Source organism: Camelus dromedarius, chromosome 6, assembly GCF_036321535.1.
Source record: "Camelus dromedarius isolate mCamDro1 chromosome 6, mCamDro1.pat, whole genome shotgun sequence".
Classification (NCBI taxonomy): Eukaryota; Metazoa; Chordata; class Mammalia; order Artiodactyla; family Camelidae; genus Camelus; species Camelus dromedarius.
The window spans coordinates 40,675,389-40,696,289 of NC_087441.1; the positions used below are offsets into that span (position 1 = coordinate 40,675,389).

At 35.7% G+C, this 20,901-nt stretch overlaps 1 long non-coding RNA gene across 2 annotated transcripts in view; it reads right to left on the reverse strand.

Annotated features, from left to right (window-relative positions):
* The window catches only part of LOC135321484 (uncharacterized), a 398,183-nt gene that overhangs the window by 270,887 nt on the left and 106,395 nt on the right, over window positions 1-20,901 (reverse strand). For both annotated transcript variants that reach the window (XR_010381261.1, XR_010381260.1), the window contains exon 5: window positions 18,611-18,727. This is a non-coding gene — a long non-coding RNA (uncharacterized LOC135321484). The remainder of the gene's footprint in view (window positions 1-18,610; window positions 18,728-20,901) is intronic.

The window sequence follows — 20,901 nt, forward strand, 5'->3', positions numbered from 1 at the left end:
CCATTAACCCATATTATCTGATTAGGGCTCTCATTAGCTCAAAACCTATAAAAAATGTTTCAGACATTTATTGAGACATCACCGTGTATTATGCACAGTTAGTTATCAGTGCTTTACAGGTACTAACTCATTGATGCCTTGGAGTAACCATATGAGGCCCATACACTATCCTCATTTTACAGAGACTAAAAGAAGCTAAGTAATTTTCTTGGAGTGACACAGCAAGTCATTATCAGAACATGGAAATGAACCAACGCATTCTGACTCAGAACTCCTGCTCTTAATCACTATTCTTATGCATTTCTTCATGTTTTCTTTGCATGTTCACAATGCCTAAAAAACTGGTTAGGTTGCTTTCATGCATTTTATTTATGAGAAAAGTCATGGGAGCCTACTGCAAGAAAAAGCTGGCTTACAGTACCCATGTGCATATATCAGAGAGAGGCTGGCAGGAGGATGAATGGAGGGTCTATTTGAATGGAAACATAGGATCTGAAATGAAATAATCTTTTGGCTGAAGAGAAGACAGCCCCCAGCTCTCACATTGGGGGCAAAGCCTGGGAATGGTGCTGGCAGTGGAAGTTCCCAAAAAAAACCTTCACACATGGCTTAAGTTTGAATCTGCAATAATACCCAGAGACCCAGGCCAAATACTATAAGGAGTTCTACACAGTATTGGAATTCCAAAGCCCTTTGCCTAACGTTTATATTCTGCTCCAGTACCCTCCAACCCCTGCCCCATCATTCACTTTTTTACATGTTATTTCCTCTAATTGAACTTAGGTAACCAAAATTGTTGTACATTAGTACTGATAATTAGTACTGATAACCTGCATAGAGATAACTTTAGAAATACAACTAGTGTCTATTTACTGGAAACAGAAATAACCTCAACAGTTGGATGTCTTTATAATAATGCAGTGGGACATATGGTGAGGGCAATGGTAGAATCCTAGAAAATGAGGTTAGCTCAGTGGGACACTCTGTTTTATATTTTGCAAAAAACTCTGTACAAGTTCTACTCAACAAACTAATGAAATAAGGTTCCTGTTCGTGCTACATCATGGAAATGTGCACTGTCTGTCCTCGCTCTTAAAGAGAAGCCAGGGGCACAAATTAAATAGGTCTGGAAGAGCTTCACGCATCTGTAATTTAATAAAGTAACTAGAGAATAACAGCTGCAGGGTTTATACCTAACTCTTAATTTTTTTTTAATTTTTTCCCCCTGTGGATGTAAAGTAACCCCTCCCTCCAAAGTGTCTGTTAAAATGATGTCTTGAGAATAAGTGAAATGTCATCTATTATCTTCTTTCAGTAATGATAGATTACTAAGGTCCTGTTTTTCACTGGAATAGTACGCCTCATCAAAAGGTAATATTCCACTTTTTTTCTTAGGATTAGAAATGTTTCATCTGAACAAGATGAATAAGGGGCATTCATCTTTCTTCTTCAACTCTCCCTAAGATATCGGGGAGACCATAAACAGTAAAGAGGCATATTATGTTTTACAGAGTTACTAATACAAGGAGTCAGAGAAATTTGATCAAGTCATTGTCAATCTGAATTTTTTTTTTCTGTTTCCACAGAAATCCAGGTGTTCTAAAATCCCTCTAAACACCAAAAAGCACACCAGAGAGAGAATTCAAGGAAAAAGAAAAACAAGATCTGGTGTTCTCTGGAGGTTTTGCATGTTACACTAAGTTCTCCTGGCTCCCTACAGAAAGGTAATTCACATTACATACAGCACTGCAGCCGACTAAATTTTATTAGTGGGAACATACTATCTATCGGGTTGGAGGAATGAAGAGGGCAAATAGGTTAAAATTTTTCTCTTAACTATTAATTAATATGCCTCCGGTGGTCTCCTTCCTATTAATTTCATTGTACTACAGGAAAAATAGTAAGAGCAGCTGTACATGTTAATCAGTGCTGCTTGCAAAATAGTGTAAGATAGAGACCTAAATGCCTCCCTCAAATCAATAACAATAACACCACCGCAGTCAGAGCAGAAACTGTCACACTGCTCATGCCAGTGCATATTCTGTGGCTAATTCTACCAACATCTATACTAGACTGGTGTTTAAGTTAAAATAACCAAATCAGTAAAATGCCTTACAACCCAGCTGTGGTCTGCATTAAAGCTGTAGCAACAAGAAAATAAATTGAAGTATGCAAATAAAATTTGAATTCTATTTATTTTATTTGATTTGGGAACATGTGAATATTATTGAATTTTTAAAAGAAAAAATATTTATCACCTTGCTTTACTAACCAGCTATAATGTGTGGGAATCATAATCTCTAAAAGTCTTTTGAAAAATAAAAGGATAATATGTTAGGGCTTTTTCATAGAAAGTTCCAGAAATACATTCTATCTGGCTTAAGAAAGAGAGAGAATTTATTTTTCAAGTAATTGGGAAGGCAAGTGCTGGACCTAGCTTCAGGGACGAATGGGAAATAAAGATCATCTTGCCCCTCTTTTCTGTGTTTTATTTTCTCTTCTCTCTTCGTTTCCTTCCCTATTTGTAGCTCTTCCTATGTGGTGGCCTCATTCTCTTCTTTTTTATTTTAATTGTTTTCAACTTTGTTGAGTAATTGATAAATATAAGTATAAATACTTAAAGTGTACAACATGATGATTATATATATATATATGTGGAATAATTATCAAGATAAAGAAGATAATTAACACATCCATCATGTCACATAGTTAACTTTTTTTTGGTGGTGAGAACACTTAAGATCTTAGTGATCTACTCTTAGCAACTTTCAAGTGTACAATACTGTATTATTAACTATAATCACCACGGTGTACATTTGATCCTCAGAACTTACTCCTCATATGACTGAAAGTTTGTACCCTTTCACCAACTCCCCCCATTTCTTTCTATCCCCAGCCCCTGGCAACCACCATTCTATTCTGTTTCTATGGAATTGGTTTTCTACATAGATTCATCTCTCCATGTATAATCATGCATAAATGAATATAAGCAAAAATACAAATATAGAGTGTTTGGAGTAAGAGAGAAGCAATTTCCCAAGGGGCCATAGGAAGGAATGCTGTTACAAGAAAAGATATATACAATATACAAAGCACAGAGAGTAAAACTGCATGGTCTATTTAGGTACTGATAAATAGTCCATTCTCTCCCATTTTCAAAATACTCAAGATAAATCAAATCAAAAAAAAAAAAAAAACTTTCTAATATCCTCCTGGAACTTAATAGTTCCTTTTCCCCCTTTTTCTATCATAGCCAAGCCTTGTAAATAACAGTTTACACTGAGTTCCCCAATTCTTTGTTCCTTTTCAGACAGGCTTTAACTCCCACATCATTCCATAAAAGTACTTTCTAAATGGCTATAGCAACAGCTTCTGAACTGTAGATATCCTTTTCTGGATTAAGAAATTGGCCTTCAACTTCTTGTTTGCTAACAGTTTTTATCATAAATGGGTATTGAATTTTATCAAATATTTCTTCACACCTATTGACAGCATCATATTCTATTAATGTGATGAATTACACTGCTCAATTATCAAAATTTAAACCATCCTTGCATTCCTAGAATAAAACTCATATGGTTATTTTTTTCACGATATAAACTGGTTTCTAGTTTTATATAATTCAACTCAGAATTTTTTTCCTTTTTTTTTTTCCTGATTGAGTTATGGTCAGTTTACAATGTTGTGTCAGTTTCCACTATAGAACACAGTTTTTCAGTTATACATGAACATAGGTATATTCATTGTCGCATACTTTTTCACCATGAGCTACCACAAGATCTTGTATATAGTTCCCTTTGCTATACAGTATAATCTGGCTTATCTATTCTATATATATATACCTGTCAGTATCTACAAATTTCGAACTCCCACTCTGTCCCTTCCCAACCCCCTCCTCCTGGGAACCACAAGTTTGTATTCTATGTCTATGAGTCTGTTTCTGTTTTGTATTTATGTTCTTTTTTTTTTTTTTTTTTAAGATTCCACATATGAGTGATCTCATACGGTATTTTTCTTTCTCTTTCTGGCTTACTTCACTTAGAATGACATTCTCCAGGGACATCCATGTTGCTGCAAATGGCATTATGTTGTCGTTTTATGGCTGAATAGTATTCCATTGTATAAATATACCACATCTTCTTTATCCAGTCATCTGTCAATGGACATTTAGGCTGTTTCAATGTCTTGACTATTGTAAATAGTTCTGCTATGTACATTGGGGTGCAGGTGTCTTTCTGAAGTAGGGTTCCTTCTGGATATATGCCCAGGAGCAGGATTCCTGGTCATACAGTAAGTCTATTCCTTGTCTTTTGAGGAATCTCCATACTGTTTTCTACAGTGGCTGCACCAAACTGCATTCCCACCAGCAGTGTAGGAGGGTTCCCTTTTGTCCACAGCCTCTCCAGCATTTGTCATTTGTGGGCTTTTGAATGATGGCCATTCTGACTGATGTGAGGTGATACCTCATTGTAGTTTTGATTTGTATTTCTCTGATAATTAGTGATACTGAGCATTTTTTTCATGTGCCTATTGGCCATTTGTATTTCTTCCTTGGAGAATTGCTCGTTTAGGTCTTCTGCCCATTTTTTGGATTGGGTTGTTTTTTTTTTCTTATTAAGTCATATGAGCTGCTTATATATTCCAGAGATCAAGCCTTTGTCATCAACTCAGAATTTTTTAATCCATGTTCATAAGGAACATTGACCTGTAGTTTTCTTTTTTATTGTCCTTTTCCAGTTTTGGTATCAGGATTATTCTAGTCTCAAAACTAAGCTGAATTTTTTTTTTCTCATAGTGTTGTTTCTTCTCAGCCATTTTTTTCCAATTATAATTCTGTGTCTATCCTTTACATTTTAGAGTTTCCCAAGGTTCTACTTATAATCTTAATGTGTAGAAAAAAAAGGTGATAGAGTAAATATATTGGGACCAGATTATAAAAGAGATTTGTATTAAGTCTTTGTTACATTTCACCAAGTAAAAAATACCCATGGGATCCTATATGATCTGCTGAAGTGTTTGTCTGAATTTCATCTTAAACATCACTGCCTAAAACATGACTCCAATCTCTATCAATATCCCTTACAAGCCCCCCAAATCCTAGCAAAATTCAAAATGCATTTGATTCATACTTTTCTCTCCTTCCAATATGTCTTTCTTTTTCTACTTTTAAAAACTTTATTTCTTCCAATGTTCATTTCAAAAATAGCTCCCTCCATGAAGGCTTAATAACCCTCTCTAGTCCTAAAAGAATGACATCTATATGAGCTTGTTACATTATAGCACCATACTGATAGCTGTGTAATGAAACCCATTTACTCTTGCTTCCTATAACAGCTACATGTGTACAAATTTTATTACCTTTCCTAAAACCCAATCAAACCAAACCACTTAGGGAAAGAAGAATATCCCATATGTTTGTTTCCTGCCCAGACCAATCCAAGGTCTTAAAATTTTTAGACCATTAAAAAACACTATTTGTTAAAGTGAATTGAATTAAAATTGGAAAGGACAATCCAGAATGTCTGGCCATCTTAATCTGTGTCTTATTGGACAGTATGCCAAACAAAGTCTCCTTTTGGGCAAAGCCTTTCTCAGCACTCACTTTCCTTTCCTAAGGCATTTTGAGTCCTGCTGTCAAAGTAGATAAGTTAGGAAAATGTGTTTTTCATAAGTGAATGGAATGTAGATAAAATTCTTACAAAAATAAAGCACTGGAACTGAACATCTAGTTAGTAACTTCTAATAAACCCATGAACTTAAACAAAAGGCACCATAAAGTTCTATAGCAATTCACAAAGGGAATTTTTACAACCTTTTGTGTATATTAAAAGAAAAAAAAAAACTTCATGATTATTTTCTTTGATCAGTGTTTATTCTTTCCAAATGTTTGTTATCTATGCTGAATCTTGAAGAAAGGAACCAAAAAAAAAAAGAAAAAGAAATAAACTATGCCTTACAAAACTATTTTTGGCTTGTAGTTGGTAACCTGCAATAAAATGCACATACCTATTTATATTGACTTTCTGGTTAGGAAAAAATGATAAACAAACAAACAACAACAACAAAAGAACAAGAGACCTTCCATCCCCCAGAGTGTTATTAAGGCTTTGTGCTGAAATATAGCACCCAGCAGTCAGACCATCAAAGCATAGCATGTACAGTTTGAGAAAGCTTGATATTTCTAAATCAATAAAACATCAAATTGATCCTGCTTTTGCTGAAAAAAATCTAGTGTTTTAACTTAAAATGTGAAATACAGAAATCAAAAAAGATCAAGTTTTACTCAATATTACTTGCTTTTGGGTTTTTTTTCAAATAAGATTTGGACACCTAGAATGAAGTTACATATAAGAATGTTATGTCAGAATTAGAAGTTTGCTGAATGAAAGAAACTCTCAGCTAAAGCTAATGTTGGCATCAGAGCTATGGCTGAAAACTGTTGCTAGGATGAGTTCAAGTCTCTGCATGTTTGCTAATCTTTCTCCCTCATAATTAAGTTGTTCAGCACTTTCCTGAATACATGTTCCAGATCCTGTCTCTAACTCTTCTTCTGGTCCTTACTGTATGTTTCCCTAGTTTTCTTCTCCCCCGTACTTCTTCTAGAAAACTGTCTTGGGACATATTAGTCCAGCCATATATGCATATATAAAAATAAAATGAAATAGCCTTTAAATATAATTTAAATCACATCCAATCACCTACATATTCAAAAATATTTAAGAAAAAACCTAACAGATCCCATTCTTAGGTTATTTGTTCTGTGTTTCTGCTTCTGTACTTCAAATAAGAGTTACCTGATATAAACAAATTAATCTGTAAATTTAAATTTAGCTTGAACAGGATTCACTTTGATGACGTTACTCAAGGAGAAAAGAAAATAAGGGCAGATAAGGCAATCCTCATAAGGAGAAAGTGGGGAGGGATACAGAGTTATGCGGGGGAAATGAACTACCAATGGGAAAGCAACGAGCAGGCTGTAAGGGTCATAAGAAAAAGAGAAATATCAAAAAGGAAGGAATTTGAAAAGATTTGGGGGGTAAGTTAGTATAAGGAAGTAGGGGTGGCAGTAATTAGTGAATATCAATCTCAGATATCTAGGGGAAAAAAACAAGTTCAAAAGAGCATGAACATAATGTAGGGTGTCATGATTCCGCCTCTTGTAGAATACGTGCACAGTACCTCCTGCAATTGTGTCTTGCACCATGCGTGTGAGCGTATGTGAGGATCCTGGCTGTCAAGAAAATGCTTCAATTTAAACAGAGAATATGGAGGATCCTCTCCATTGGAGAATCTTCTCCATTGGAAAATCTTTCAGAAAGTACTTTGTTTTCTATATCAAGCAAAAGCATGGCCTGCTAGAAAGACCTAGGAGTATGAAGACAAGGCATCTCACCATCATACCACTATTACTTTTAATCACATGACTATTACTATTATTAATATTATTACTATTAATCTACAAAAATGTTGATTTCATAGAGTTCAACCTACCAGTTGTATAATCTTGGTAAAGACATTTTACCTTTCTTGGTAAACATTTCCTTACCTGTAAAATGAGAACTAGAGATTAGATCAGTGAGTGCCAACTCATATTTTCTTTGTCACCTTTCACATCACCACACACATTATCAGCAATACCTCTCCTTGTGCACAATGATTCTAAGTGGGGACAAGGGTGGAGGGACTGCATTTTTTCTCTCCTACAGTTATTCTGATATGCTTCTTTATTGAGCCATTCCATTTTCTGCCTCATTGAAAACACTAGCATGAGATGCTGGAATTATTCCAGTGAACAGAATAGTTCTCTGTCAGGTACCAAAAGTTACAGTCTAGTTGGTGTTGAAAGTCTAGAAGAAGAAACCCCATAGTTACAAGTTTAATCTACCCACATTTTTGTTGTCTATCCTGAGATTCTTCTTCTCCAACAAATAGAGGTCACAGGCCAGCAGCAATGGGCTGAGAGTGTGATCATTTTTAAAGTTCACCACATAGGAAAATCAGTAGCCAGGAATAAAGGGCAAAGCTAAAGCCTAAAACAACGTACTAAAGTAGAGAATCCTCTGCTGACTTTTGGAAGGGCAGGTAAATGTAGGGAAGACAACCAGCCTCACTTAGGAGAAGGCACAGTAGACCTACCTGGATTATCACACTTGTGACAACATTTTGTAATTCCTGTTTAATTTCCTGTTTTCACACAGGGCTTAAAGCTTCTTGAAGTCATCTGCCTTTGCATCCTATCCATTTTTGTATTGCAGATATCTACAACAATGCCTCCTTGGCACTTGGTAGACAATATTTTTCCTTTTGTGAAAACTTTATTATTGCATAACAATTTCATGATTTGGACAGAAAAATTGCAAAAATAGTACCGAGAACTCTTTTATACTCTCTGTCCAGTTTCACGTGTTAACATTTTGTCATGTTTACTTCACCATTTTCCTTCTCTATCTAAACCGTTTTAGAGAAGATCACAAACATCATGACCCTTTACCCCTAAATACTTCAATGTGTGTTCCTGAAAACTGGGAAATTGTCTTACATAATCACATGCCAGTGTCAAAATCACATTATAATTCATATCTATAGTCATGTTTATACTTTGTCAGTCACCCCACAGTGTACTTTATAGCAACATTTCCAGTCAGTGCTACAGATTTGCAGTTAATTTTGATTTCATTTTAATCTGTTTTGATTTGGAACAGATTAATAATTTTTGAAGAAGGGTACCCAAGTAATGTCTATCCTCCCAACTCTCTTTTTCTTGGTACTGAATTTGTTAATACCCAGAATTTCTTAAACAATAGCAGAAGGGAAATAAGACTTGAAATCAAAAGATTTAAGGTCCAGTCTCAAGTCCCTGGATGTGTAAACAAGAGTAATTTTCTTAGCTGCAGTCTTCTTACTTGTAAAATGTTTATCACCCTCACAAATATATTGTGAAGTATATTGTAAAAGGGCTTTACAAATAGAAATTATCCAAATATTCATGATTCTTTTACATCTAACTAGCTAAATATCCCCTGATAATAAAGAAGATCCTATAAAATATTTAAAGATATAATAATAACACTCATCAGCATAACAAAATACAGGGTGATGTAGAAAAGTTGAAGGCATATCTAGAAGGAAAAAAAAAAAAAGTAGAGAATTCTAGCAAATTTGGTCACTTGAGGCTAAGACAGGGTTTTTCAGCCTGGACACTTAACATTTTAGACATGAGAATTCATTGTCATTAGGATGAGGGTGCTGTTCTGTGCATCATATGTTTAGTAGTCATTGTGTGATGCTTTTTACGTCACTCAGCAAATCCCTACTGGCTCAGAGTTATTCATTCCCACTGCAATGTGCATACACATAAACACCTACTTTCCAAGTATCAGTTTATTGTATAACTGTATTTTTACCTCTCTTTTGCTCACTGTTTCTGAACTTCTGGGTAGGAATCATGTATTGCTAACTCTCCCAGTACTGCAGTGTATTTCCTAATAAATATTTGTTGAAAGGAGAAAGAAATGAGGGAAGAAAGCAAGGAAGAAAGAACCAAAGACCCAAGGGCATAATTTGGTACATAAGAGGTAGTGAAATAATTTGCAGAACTGAAAGAATGACCTGGATCCAAGAGTGCTTCATAAGAATCTGTCTGGAAGACATCACTTGATATTGACCATCTTTTTAACTGAAGAATTTAAAATTAAAACTGTTATTAAGCACAGATACTATATACTCAATGCTCCTCATTTCAGTTTTCCATCTAGAAGGGTATGTGTCAGTGACCTTTGTATATATTCATATGGCACTCATGCTTCCAAAGTGATAAAGTTGATGTTATGTTATTGATTCTTCCTTTCCTTTTTCCAAGTGGTACCAGAAGCGTATGCACATCTAATTAGAATGGAAAAGTTTATCTTACATCTTTTTGGAGAAAAGATTTTTTTAAATTAAATATACCAGAGAAGAATGTCAAGATAATTTTTTAAAATCCATACCTAGCAATCTTGTGAAAGTATGTTATTAGATTTATGTGGATAATATGGAATTGAGTTGCTTCTGATTTTCATACATAAAATTCCAAGGAAAACTTAGAAAAAAATGCAATAATTTATTATATACCTCGTATAATGGAAAATCTTTCAGTTCATTCATTGTCTCAATATTTACTTGTCTAGTGCCTCTGTTTTAACCAGAAACAAGAAAAAAAAAAACTATTTAGGGTAATATATATTTAGGAATAGAACACAAGCTTTACTTTTAAGTTATTGTGTTTAATATTGGTGTTTTGACAAGAAGTATAAAATTACAAAAGATGAATAGTGAATTTAACCAGAGATTTTGTGTAGAATGTTATAATGAAGAGAACTAACATGTGAAGAATGAGTAAATGTGTGAAAAAATCCACAGGCTTCAGACTCTCAGTATACCTGTATATTACCTGAAAACAGAATGCTTTTCCTCTGCTGTCAATTATATTCACATAGTAGGAGTGAAAAAATTTTTATTGAATAAATGATTGTGGAAGTTTCATGCTATTTTTGTTTTTCCTCCTATTCATAAATTCGCTCAATACAAAAATATTCATTGAACACTGATTATGTGTCAAATACTTTTATGAAGCTCAGGTATACTTAATGAATTTTTTAAAAAAAAGATTTCAGCTTTTGTGAAGTTTACATTATCGCCAGGCAAATAGACAATGATAGTATTTGTAATAAATAAGTAAGTTACATATTAGAAGATAGTACTTGCTATGAATTAAATAAAAAGTAGAGGCTAATAAGAGGCTCAAGGGTGAAGAGGAAGAAGTTGAAGCACTGAATAGTATGATCAGGATAGTCCTTAAAGAAAAGGTAAGATATAAACAAATACTTAAAAGAAATGGGAATTAGGGAAGCAGATATTAGTAGTAGACGCATACTGGGCAGAAAAAACAGTTCAGGCAAGTCCTTAAGGCATAATATTCAGAAGACAACATGGAGGGAAGTGTGGCTGGAATCAAGTAAATGAAGGGGAGAATAAACGGACAGCAGAGGGGTAATGAGGCCAGACCAAGGAGGGCTTTCTAGGCCATTGTATTTTATTTGACTTTTGGCTGAGTGGAATAGGGAGTCAACACAGCATTAGTAACAGATAACAGAAGTTAGCTTTTTATTTGTTTATTTCGTTGTAGTGTTGATGATGATTAAAGTAAAAGCCACAGTTATTTAAATGCAGGTTGAAGTGTACAATTCAGTTATCATAAATGTAAAAACTCAAATAAATACTTGCCCCAATATGATATAGAATATTTCCATCACCCCAGAAAGCTCCTTTGTGACCCGTTCAGCCTATCTCCTCCTCCTCCGTAGGAAAGTATTTTTCTCATTTCTTTCATCATCATTATTTCAACTGTACTTGAACTTCATAGAAGTAGAATCAAACGGAGGTGTGACCTAGATGGCAGGGTCGGAAAACCCTGAGGTCGCCTCTTCCCACAAACACATCAAAACTATAACTGCATACAGAACAACTGTCTCTGACCTGAAGACCAGCAGAAAAGCTCTTCTACAGCTAAGGATATGAAGAAAAGGCCACACTGAGACAGGCAAGAGAGACAGAAAAGTGATCTAGACAGAATCCAAAAGAGGAAGGGGATATCACAAATGTAGGGATCCTCTCTAACAGCAAGGGGTTCAAGTCCCACTTTGGGCATCACATTCCTGGGAACCAGCACTGGAAAAATGAGCCTCCTTAATTTGTTTTGAAAATCAGCAGGGCTTATGATCATAGTCAAAGGACTATAGCAAATTGAGACACCATTCTTAAAGGGCACGTGCACAAACTTGCTCAGAATCCTGGTGAAGAGAAAGCAGATTGAAAAGCACCTGGCATTCTAGCTAGCTTGGCAAGGTTGCCCTAACATATCTCCATCACACCCAGCTCTAGCTCTAATTCCCAGGCCAAGACAATGGCCCCAAGCACACCCCAGAAGGAACCCTGGCCCACACTGGGCTCCAGCACCAGGTTCCAGCATCATCACCCCACCCCTCCAACGTGGTTGCTTCTGGACACACCCCTGGAGAAGCTCTTGACTTAAGATTGCTTCAGCTCTAGCCCTCCTGCCGAAGTCCCTGGGCACATCCAGTCTGCATAGGGATACTCCTGCAATAGGACACACCATCAAGACCAGGGAGGTCACTGTTTTGCTTAATTCATAGAGTTAAACACAAAAGCCAAAATGAGAAGACAGAGGAATATGTTCCCCAAAAAGGAACAAGATAAAACCCCAGAAAAGGGAAACAAAAATATGTAATTGACCTGATAAAGAATTCAAAGCAACAGTCACACAAATGCTCACTGAACTGAGGTGAAGAAAATAGGAACATAGAACTTCAAAAAGAATTAGAAAATATAAAAAAGAAACAATCAGAGCTGAAGAATACAGCAACTGAAATGAAAAATACACAGGAGGGAATAAACGGCAAACTAGATGATACAGAAGAATGCATAGGTGACAGAAAATCAATAAGGAAACATTGGCCTTAAATGACACATTTTTGACTAAATGGACTTAATAGATATCTACAGAGCATTCCATCCAAAAACAGCAAAGTATACCTTCTATTCAAGGGCACATGGAACATTCTCCAGAATAGATCACATGTTAGGTAACAAAACAAGTCTCAATAAAATTGAAGAATATATCAAGCATCATTTCCACAGACAACAGTAAGAAACTAGAAATCAATTAAAGGAAGAAAACTGGAAAAAAACACAGACGCGTGAAGACTAAACAACATGCTACTAAAAAACAATGCGTCAGCAAAGAAATCAAAGAGGAAATTTTTAAAAGTTCCTAGAGACAAATGAAAATAGAAATGCAAGTTTCCAAAATCTATGGGATACAGCAAAAACAGTTCTAAGAGGGAAGTTTATGGCAATACTGGCATACCTCAAGAAATAAGAAAAATCTCAAATAAACAATCTTAACTTTTCTCATAAAGGATTCGTTTTTACTTCTAAGTGGTATTCCACTGTACAAATACTATAATTTGCTATTTGTAATCCTGTGGATGGACATTTGAGTTATATACATTTTTTTTTGGCAATTAGGAATAAGGCTGCTATGAATGTTCTTGTACAAGTCATTTTGAAGATACATTTTTATTTCTATATGAAATAAAACATTTTTACTCCTAGGTATTAACTAGAATTGCTAAGTGATTGTCTTATGTTTAATTTTATAAGAAACTCTAATTTTTTCAAGGTGCTTGTATCACATTGCCCTGCCATGAGCAATGTATGAGTTTCAGTTGCTCCACATCCTTGCCAATAACACCAGAAAACATTTTTTTCTGGTTGGTGTATAATAGTACATCATTGTGATTTAATTTGCATTTCCCTGATGATTTGTGATATCAGCACCTTCTCATATATTTTCCTACAATTTAACTCAATTCTTACATTACCTACCTGGAGATAACATCACATCTCATAGATTAAGGTCTCAGTCCTACAAGACTGCCCCCCCATTTCGAATGCCAATTGCAAGTCCAGGCTGTTGTTACCTATGCTTCTGACCAACTGGCTACAGTTCAGAGGTTCCCAGGACCCCCTCCTCAGGCTGGATTAATTTGCCAGAGTGGCTCACAGAACTCAGGAACACATTTTCCTAATTAGGCTAAATATAGCTCAGAAATAGCCAAACGGAAGAGATGCCTATGGGAAGGTATGTGGGAAAGGGGAAAGGAGCTTCCATACCTCCTCTAGGCATACCACTCTCCTGGCACCTTCATGAGTTCACCAACCTGGAAACTCTCTGAACCTAATCCTTTAGGATTTTTATGGAGCCCTCATTATATAGGCAGGGTTGATTAAATCACTGGCCATTGGAGATTAACTCGATCTCTAGCCCTTTTCCCCTCCCCAGAGGTCAGAGGCTAAGACTGAATGTTCCAACTCTAATCAAAGCTGGTTTCCCTTGTAACCAGCCCTCAGGCTTAAGTTACCTAAGGGCTTTTCAAAATTCATCCCATTAATATAAACTCAAGTGTGGTTGAAAGGGGCTTGTTATGAATAACAAAAGACACCCATTTCACCTTTAGCATGCTTATCACTTAAGAAATTCCAAGGGTTTAGGAACTCTGAGCCAGAAACTGGGACAAAGATCAAATATATGTTTATTATAAATCACAATATCAGTTACATATTTACAGGTTCCAGGGATTAGGGTGTGACCATCTTTAGAGGGCTGTTATTCTGCCTACCAAAACTATATCTGCTTACTCCAATCTTCTACTAAATCCATCCACAGAACTTTCATTTCAGATGCTAAATTTTTCATTTCTAGACTTTCAAAAAAATTTTATAGCTTTCATTTCTCTACCAATAGTTCCCATCTGTTCACTCTCATCGTAACCAATTTTTAAATTGTATCATTATGAGAGATACTTAAATGTCCTTACCTGTTAATTCTCTACCAATTACAAATGGTCTATTGATATTGATTGCTTTCCTCCTTGATAATGGCTCACATTATCCTATATCTTTACATATCTAATACATTTTTATTGTACACTTGTTATTATGAATTGAGACTTTGCGTTCTATTTCCTGTGAAAAATGATGATTTTTTTTCTAATAACCAGTTTAATTACTGACTGATCACATAGAATTTTTGAAGTCTTGGTTCTATACTTTGAACACATCTGTTTCCATTTTGCTCTTAGCACTTGAGCAAATCAGGGAACATAATATTTGCATCTAATATGGGGAATTTCATAGGTTTCAATGGAAAGGCTAAGGTATTTACCAAACCCCTTCTTCTTGGCAGGACTCAACTCCAAACCTGTCTTCCCAATATGAGTTTCAGCCATCAGTTGTTGATTTCCTCTGGACTCCTTAATGAATTTCAGGAAATCATCCACAGGTTTGAGGGGAATTTTGAAGCAGATTTGGTGGTCCTGTATCTGTGGTTCCTTTTATGGGCTTTCTCCCCTTAATTTCCAGTCACTCTGTCAGCTCCTACCTCTTGTAAAATTACAAGTCAAAAAAACTGTGGCTTCTGCTTAATTTTATCCAACTGCACCACACATTAATTGGGTATTGCCCTCAGGAAAAAAGTCCTTGTAAATGCAACTGTTACCCAGTATGGCACCCTTCTTTCATATGTTAAATCCCTTTTAGTGTCTGCCTACTTTGGATTATGCTGCAGTACTAATCCAAAATAGGCACACACTGAGAGGGATTTAACTGCTTTTTAAAAAATATTTTGTTCTGGGTTTATAATTGCTATCTGCTGGAAGGTTTGTCTGATACAAGCAACTCCACCAGTATCAAAACTGGAAATTCGACCTAAGTTTTTAAAGAATAAGGACATACTTTTAGGATAACTCTGCCTTTTACCTTGAGAATATACAGTGAGGGAGGAAGACAAGAATTGAAACTGAAAGATAATAGGAAGTTTCTTGCAATGATCCAGTGAAGAAATAAGACTGGCTTGTACTAGAATGGCAGCACTGAGGTGGTGAGAAGTGGTCAATTTATGATATAGTTTTTAAGTAGAGCCAAAAGAACATCCTGATAGATTGAGGAAAGAGTATAAAAGAAGGAAGTCAAGGATTTCTCCAAGACTTAATAACTGGCATGAGGAATTTGGTGACTGGCATGGGAAAGTTACGTTGAACCTTGGGGGGATGAGAGCAAGGAATATGAGTTTAATTTTAAATGTATTGAAATCAAGATGTCTATCAGACATCTAGGTAGACGTAGCAAGTAGCATGCACAAGTCTGGAGTTCAAGAGAGAGGTCTGACTGGAGATGTAAATTCAGGGGTCACATTAGTTACCTATTGCTATCTAACAAATTAGCCCAAAATTTAGCATCTTAAAGGGAAAAAAAAAGTTATCTCACACAGTTTCTGCATGTTAGAAGTCCAGACATGGCTTAGCTGAATGGTTCTTGCTCAGAGCTTCTCATGAAGGTGCAATCAAGTTGCAATCAAAACTGAGACTGTAGTCTCTGAAAACTTGATTGAGGCTTGGAGAATCTGCTTCCAATCTCAGTCATGTTGCTGTTGGCAGGAGGCTTCATTTCTCACTGTATGGACCTCTGCAGGGCTTCCTACACAGAACAGTTGATGACTGAGAGAGAGAGGGGGAGATTGAAAGAGAGGGCAAACCCAAGATGAAAACCCTAATCTCAAAAGTGACATTTCATCACTTAGTCCTGTTAGAAGAGAGTCACTGTGTTCAATCCACACTCACTACTCAGGGAAGTAGAATTAGTCTCAATCTTTTGGAGGGAGGACTATCAAAGACTTTGAGACATCTTTAAAATTACCATGGAAGTAATCAGCACACAGATAATATTTAAGGTCATAGGACGGGATGAGATCATCAAGGGAAAATGTGAGACAGAGAAATCCAAGATTTGACTTCTGGATCAGACCAACAGAAAGAGGTGAAAGAAAAGAGAAGAAATAAATAAATGAGGTTTTGAGCGAGAAATCATTGAGATAGTAGGAAAACAAAAAGATCGTAGGTCCTTGAAGCTGGAAAAATAAAAAATGCATTGTGTTCTAAGCCCTGTGATAGACTTTACAATGAGAGCTGCTCTACTTTTTTACACTTAGTTTACAGACATTAATCACACTTAACATATACTGCATAATTATTACATGCTGCAGATATGTCTGGCCATTTTAAAATATGTTATTTCATCCTCATAATAAATCAAAAAGGAGAGTTTAATTATTCAGAATTTTACAGATGAGAAATGTATGGTTCAGAGTTAAAAAAAAAAAAACTTGTCCAATTTCACATAAGTAAATTGCAAAGCTCATAAATGAACTATGTTCAGTCTTATCCAAAACCCAAGTTCTAGCACCAGCTTTCAAAACAATCACTAAATTATAAACACTTTTAAATGGCTATCTCTTACATCTACCATTATTTAATTATTTTAGCCAAAAAAACAAAGTTAGTGTTTTCTTAAAAATTGAACATAATCCTTAAGAATTATGAAATAACCTCTTTATAAATGAAGGCATTTACTCCAATATGCAAAGTATATAAAATAATATCAATACAATAAAACATGATAATGCTTCAGCAATGTCCATTGCATTCAACCCTTCCTTTTCATTTCCACTGCTACCAGTTTTCTTACTTACCTCTTGTCATGTTATTTGGCTCCCATTTCTCTCCCCCTAAATATATATAACTGGACATGGTAGCTCTGGACATAATTGCCATGTTAACTTTTGGGAACACAAGTATCATCCTGGCTTGTCACTAGTCAGCACATTTCAATGCCTAAACGGAGCCAAGTCCAGACCTGTGATTCTGGTTTTCCTATCTAATCTCATCTTAGCCTGGCCTCCAGTACAGACAGCCTATAAATATTTTATGTAGTCCTATCTCCATGTCTTTTTTAATTCCCCTCCCCAAAATGTTTACTGTCTCTTCCAACAATCCTCTAATATAATCAATCAGTCTATATCTTGCCAAGTGTCACAAGGGTCCTCCATTCTCTGAGCTCCTGATGCCACCAAGTTCTTACCACCCTTTTTCATATTCTTAATTTTGCCTGTGTGCATTTGTTTACCACGGGTGTACAAGCTTCTTTCTGAGAAATACTATGTCTACCATATTTGTGAATCTTACAGCTTATGGTAGTACAGCCTCTTAGTGTAGCAGCAAAGCCTCTGCTGATAAGATACTTAATATTAATTTAATATGAACTAATCGATGTTAAGTATTCTGTGTACAATCATAGCAAATGCAGAGAGCTTACTCTGCACCTTATACTTTTCTCAGAGTTTTATGTATATTAACTCACAAATTTTCTCTTCTAATTTCCTAAAACTTTGCCAAAAATGTCTAAAATTCACTTTTGGGAAAAAGAACAGTTGAGCATGCTAACTTAATGTAATTTAAACAACCTGTGTGACATACCCAAACATACCATGCTTGTAACTTAAGCGAAATGCTGTCCTGTGCTTCTGGCTTCCCTGTCAGAGCACAGACAGTGAATATTGAAGTTAATGTGTCGGGTTATCACTCCTTCCTTAGTAGCGCCTCTTTGTCTCCATAAACCATCATCCTTATCCCATCTACTTTAAATAAATATAACCAATGACTTGTGTTTCCATGTATATTTAGCATTGCTAGATAACTACTAAAAAGCACTTCATTACATTGTGAATATAGGCCTAGTTTAGTCAAATTTTGTGAACTATAGTGCAAAGTAACCTCAGGTGTCTAAATCAATATAAGAAAAGTTACCCTATTTTGTTGGTTGTAGTACCTGAACTTGGAATAATGCTAATTGTAGACACAGAAGGAATCAAATAATACAATGCTGTACTATGAGGTTTGACCCTCTGAAGTTTGTCTTTTTTTCACACAATCTTAGAAGAACAGAGATCTAACGTTTACTTTTTCTTGATGAAGAATAAGGCTGTATTGATAGCTGAAAAAGGAAAATCAACTCATTTGTTTTTACAATCAGCAGCTTGTAATCTATGGTCTTCTTTTTATACATTGCCCCTAAATTTCTGTGGACCTAGCAGTTTCAGAAATGGAACATTTTATGAGGGATATCAAAGTACTACAAAATTTCCAAAGCAAGTTACCTGGAATTGGAAATCCTGATAAAAGTAGAAACTGCTTTGCAATTTCCTCAAGGTGCTCATTCAATATTGTTTCCTAGTGCTTGGCAGACTCTCTTCCTCATCTCTGTCTCACTGTACCTGAATGCAAAGATAAATGGACTCATAACATACCCATCTCAAAAGGAAAGAGAAGGGCATTACTTGGCTCAGCAAAGAATTGTGGCAGGAAGGTTTTGGGGGCTCCCCAAAACCCAGTCATGGTGTTCACTCTGGTTTGGATTTAATCGGAAAAGTATATGGAATTTTAATTGAAAAAAAATAAAGAACTATTACTTTCTTGAGCTATTATAAAGGAATGATTATCTACTAGCATATTGCTCTCAACAAACCAGATGAAACTTTAGTACATCCTTCCAAATCTCCTCATGATTTAATCTTGAATTGAGCAACATGGAACAAAAGAGTCAATTTCCTTTTTAAGAAACAAATGTTTAATCATCACACTGGACCCACGCCAACCTGCAAAATCCTTAGGACTGGAAAAACACAAAAATAAAAACAAAAGACAGAACATTTTTTTCAAAGACACTTACAGCAATGTCCAGTATTGTTAAATTGTTCCAGTTTGTCTCCACAAATCCAAGTACCCTACTCTCTGCCCTTTTTCCAGTTGCTACTACTTCTTTCCAGCATCTCACTTTGGATTCCTAGAACTTTCAAATCTATCCTTGAACCTCAATTTAAATATTTAAAGAAATAAACTAAAAACATTTCCTAAGAAATATCAATGGTATTACTTTTCTTTTTAGAGTTTTTGTGTTTTAAATTTAATTTTAAAGAAAATGTCTTCTGAGCACTCATTCTGTTCCAAATTCTGGAAAAAGAGTGAAGGAGAGGCCTAGACCCCGCATCTGGGTTTTCACAGTCTAGCAGGGGAGACAGAATTGTAGCAGATGACTAATCTACACTGTGTTGAGGTTAAGACAGAACAGTGTTACAGGTACAGAGGAAAATGAGACATTTTACTCTCTATTTGAGGGGTCATGGATACGTTGGAAGAAGTACATAATGTGAGATATTTGTGGGACTCTAATCTGGAGATATCCAGGAAGAACTGATTATTTGGGTCTGGGACTCTCTAAAACATCAGAGCTGAAGATGTTAATTTGAAAAGCATCTGTGTCATTCATCTCCAGATAACAGAGAAATCTGTAAATGAGTATTTTGTAAAGACTATAACTTGGATTAATAATATCATGAGAAAATAGGGCTCCAGGATCAAATATGATTAAGGAATACCACCTTTACCCTCTCCTTTGGAAATCTGTAAATGACATTAACACTTTAAAGAAACTGACAAATCCTACAATTAATCAAGATATAGGAAGAGAACTGGAAGAAGTGTTTACTAAGGAAGCCAAAAGAACAAAACATTTCAAGAAGATAAATATCATTTGTATAAATATGAGAAGAAATCCCAGAAGTTAAGAATTGGCGGGGAGAGTGTCTCACTCAGTTTGTTGTTCCACAGTTCAGCAGAAACCAGGGCATATATTATGTGCTCAATGAATATGTGGCAGATTAATCAGTGAATACAGAAATGCAAGAACAAAAAAAGTAATTCCTCATACAATTACATTCAACATTCTACTAAATGCCTATAAAGACAGAGAAAAAGACTGGCAGCAGTACAAAAAATTTCAGATAAAAGAACATTATTCAGTTCTCGTGAAAACCTCATAAAATACAGAGCATTTAATAGGGCTTTGGAATTATATTCTTAGGCTCTATAGCAGTGGTTCTCAATGGGAAGGAAGGGGAACAGTCTTGCTCTCCAAGGAACATTTAGCAACATCTGGAGACACTTTTGGTTATCACAACTTGGGTAGGGTGTGGCGACTTGCATCTACTGGATAGAAACCAGGGAAGCTGCTAAACATCCTGCAGCACACAGGACAGCCCCCTCGGCAATGAATCATGTAATCCAAAACGTCAGTGGCATCGCTGTCATGAAATCCTGCTGCACAACATATGATACAGCAGCACACACCAAGCAACAAGGGTAAGTCCAAATAAGGGCTAGGAAAAGTCTTTGGTTTACCCTCTTTACCTGCCCTAAATTCTAGCCACAAAAATTACACAGACCAGAAGACCATGTAACTTTTTTCCAGCTGCCAAAGAATCATTTTTTTTTAAAGCCAGCTAGAGTCTGCCCATATATCCGTTCAGGGGCTTCTACCTTTAAAGCCATCAGAAGTACATGTTGGCAAACACTGCCTGAAATGCCTTTCCCCTTAAGGAAAGAATTACTA